The sequence below is a fragment of the Euprymna scolopes genome, chromosome 9 (genome assembly GCF_053919585.1).
Source record: "Euprymna scolopes isolate OS-2025 chromosome 9, ASM5391958v1, whole genome shotgun sequence".
Taxonomy (NCBI): domain Eukaryota; kingdom Metazoa; phylum Mollusca; class Cephalopoda; order Sepiida; family Sepiolidae; genus Euprymna; species Euprymna scolopes.
This window is the reverse complement of record NC_136490.1, coordinates 105014293-105018041: the sequence shown is the minus strand read 5'-3', so window position 1 is coordinate 105018041 and position 3749 is coordinate 105014293. Positions and strand designations below refer to the sequence as shown.

General features: G+C 33.3%; 1 long non-coding RNA gene across 1 annotated transcript in view; it reads left to right on the top strand.

Annotated features, from left to right (window-relative positions):
* The first annotated feature begins 586 nt into the window (after positions 1-586).
* The window catches only part of LOC145284797 (uncharacterized), a 3267-nt gene continuing 104 nt past the window's right edge, over positions 587-3749 (top strand). The window contains exons 1-2 of the long non-coding RNA XR_013868883.1: positions 587-1666; positions 3495-3749. The exon at positions 3495-3749 is cut by the window's right edge and continues 104 nt beyond it. This is a non-coding gene — a long non-coding RNA (uncharacterized LOC145284797). The remainder of the gene's footprint in view (positions 1667-3494) is intronic.

Here is a 3749-nt window from a genome sequence, read left to right as displayed (position 1 = left end):
ACACACACAAACATATATACACATATACATACATACCAACATAAACATAAATACACATATACATATATACAAACATATACACATAGATATACATACATATACATACACATTTACATATATAAACATACATACACATATACATACATATACACATAGATACATATAATGATGGCAGATCAATTATCAATTACTTGCAACATTTCAGGCCTACACGCGCCACAACTTTTCCATCGCCACAGGACTATTTTTTATAGACAAATGCCTGAGGTAGTATCTATAAAAGATGATGTTACGGAGTTTTAGCTTTATACGACAGCTAAGCCTCTCTCTCTCTCTCTCTCTCATTCTCTCTCTCTCATTCAAAATGTTGGCATCCAGCAACAAGCAAGAGCAATATAGCCAGCAGCACGTCAAACTGCAGACAAGCTTAATGCGGGTACTGGTCTCACGTTTTATGGTTGTTAAAATCAGAGAGTCGCTTCTCCTAGAGGTGTTGCCTTCACCACGGCTTTCGGGAGCCCTCTCCACCCCACATACACATGGAAATAAACACATGCATGTACACATACAAGCATATGTGCAGTAGGGTAGGTCGATTTTGGCATTATGACTAGGTCTATGCAGAGAAAGTTGTTAAATAGCATTCAGAATAACAACACAAAATACTTTTTTTCTAAAACTCCATCGTTTTTTGCTAAAATGAATTTAAACATTGAAAAACTCAATAAGCTGCGTCTATGTCGCAGGGTGCCGGTGTTAAATCAAAGAATAAGCATGTCATATTCATGCCGGCTTTTAAGAAAACATATGAAGGGAGTATAAACAATACGTTTTTTCTTTTGTTTGTAATATCTATTTTATTTTTAGAAAACTAATTGAGTGTCGATATAAAAAGACACCCTGCAAAATATTTCATTTAAAATGAATTAAACAACTAATAAACCGGGGCTTTATTTTATCCGGTTAATATTTCTGTCTACACTGCCAAGTAATCGGCTTCATTTTCGTGTTCACACGTATGTTTACTTTGTTAACCGGAGCTTAATTCAAATATAGAAATTATTACATTTTGCATTTTATATCTTAGCAAACTTTTATTATTTCTTTTTTGATATTTACCAATTTTTCCAAATTTTAAATTTAATTCATAAGTTCCTTTGTTTAATTTCTTACCATATCATAAAATATGTATTTTGCAGATATTTTTCTAACCATGAGTCAGAAACGAACTATTTCTACACAATTTGTGGGCACACCTTTTCCATTAAATACAACAGAATCCCTACTTTCCGTGAGATTATTCAATATGGTTATTACATGGAGAATTTTCGCCCAAAGTTAAATAAATTTGCCCTTTCAAAATTAATGGCAAATGATGTTAAAGATATTTGGAAGGCAGTAAATTCCAGTTTGCCCCTATTAACTCATAAATGGATTGTACACAAATTGCAGGACACCTGCTTTAAAAAAATTATGCAAATAAATAGAAACGTTTTATCCGCATATGCCAAAAGTCTTCTGGTCAATTACAAATTGACAAATTATTTGATATTTCATCTTGTTTGTGTGACCTGCCAATTGTAAGTTGTCATGCCAAAAATATTAAATGCAAAAAAGAAAATTGTCAGTCAAAGCATATTGCCTGTACCTGTCCTATGAAAAAAAGGTTAGTTTATTCTATTTTTTTAAATTTCTCTTGTTTGTTTGAAAAAAACTTTTTAATGAAAATTATAGACATCTTAAATTAAATTAATTTCCATACTTGTAAACCAGTGAGAAAAGAAATTAAATTTTTTTTACGTGAAATTAAAATTTATTTCTAAGATTAGCGTAGATTAGAATAAACATTTGTCGAATTTTCTAATTCAGGTTCCTGTGGGGGAGAGAGTATTTGAAGGACCAAAGAAATAAAATAGAACTCGAAGGCAATTTTCAATTGAGACCTGTTGATAAAGCTGCAGTCGCAAAATCTAAAAAGTTAACGTTAGGAGAAAAGCAAGTTGATTCACCCCCCCCCCCGCCTATTGCTTCAACATCCCATGACAAGAATATCATTCTGACATCAGAAAATAGTGATGGAACAGATGAAAGTTTTGAACCAGAGGAAGAATGTAAGAATATTTACAGCCTGATAAAAATTCCTCGTTATGCCATTGAACTCATCAGAGGTGATGTCTCATCAAACCTAGGTGCAAGTCTTGCAAATGCTTTTCTTTTGGATCTACAGGCTGCGGGCCTTCTAAAATCAAATATTGATTTAAGGAAATTTGTTTTCTTGATAAATCCAAAATTGACAGAGAAAAAGAAAGATAAAAAAATAATGCCTATCAAAAACATAATCAAAAAATTAGAAATCTTGTCTGCATTGGTGATGATGGGAAACACGATAAAGACACTTTATTTTACATTGAAATTGTCGATGAAAAAGGAAACAAAAATCGAAGAAAAGCTAAAGGACAAGAGCATCACTTGACATTTACGAAAGAGATGGGTTGTGGAAGTAAGAGGGTGTATCTAAGGCATAGAGTGATTCCTACTGTTAGAGCAACTGGTGCTGTTCTGACAGATGAAGTTCACAAAGTTCTAGAAGAGTATGAGAGTGTCAATACTTTAAAGGCTGTCCTTCTAGACACCACAAGCACCAAGACTGGTTTCCTCACTAGAAAACAAGCTGTATAGAAAAATATACACTATTGGTTGTTCTCTACACCAGAATGAGCTTCCTTTTAGGGCATTATTTCAATTCCTTGATGGAAGTGCACGAAGCCCAACATCATTTACGGGTCAACTCGGAAAATGATGTGCCAACAATTACCATCATTTACCCAAAGTTGACGTTTTACCAGTGAGTAGTCCTCTGGAGGGCAGGTATTCTGAACTAACAGAAAATGATCTCACTGGTGACCAAAGACTACTTTTAGAGTATGCTGTTGGTATTTCAAGGGGTAAAGTAGACCCTCAGTATACAGCATGAAGGATCTGACCTTTAAATCAGGCAAAATGGCTTACTCTGGCAATCCGATTAATGTGTTTGTGGACCCATAAAATTTATCCATCTGAATTGACCAGAAAAATGCACCAGCTGATTAGTTTTATTGTAGAAGTGTATACAGTTAGCTGGTTTGAAATTAAACTGGATAATAAATTTCATACCCAGAAAATGTATATTTTTAAAATGATTGGGCAAATAAAAAAGCAGCCTCCAGAAATTCAGGAAATTGCTTTAAGCAATCTTCAGTTTAATGCTTTTGCCCTTTTGCCAGAGAATATTCTGTTCTCTTTGTTAAAATCAGATGAAATGGAAGTGAGGGAAGAAGCTATAAGAAGAATTTTAACCATTAGGTACGTAAACATTCATATAAAACTGATCAAATTGTTTATTTCGATTTATACATTCATTTTCAATTATTAAATTAAAAAAAAATTAATTAAAATAAAATTGTGTTCATTTGTTCAAGTTAATAAAATTATTTGACTTCTCTTTTCTTTTTCAGTAGTGGGGAACCAGTGAGAAAGCGTTTAAAAAATATCAACAATAAATTTTGACGCTTTACATTTATCAAAGTGGAGGTTCAGAGCCAGCACTAACTGAAGAATTATCATATCATGAACTTTAGTAATTATTTATGAGCGGCAGAAAGCCAGAGTTACCTGATTTGCCTGCACATTCACAAAGTGTGGAAAGTGCTGTAAAAGTGACATCAGAAGCCTGCCAATCAGTCTATGGACTTGAAGTAAGACATGACATA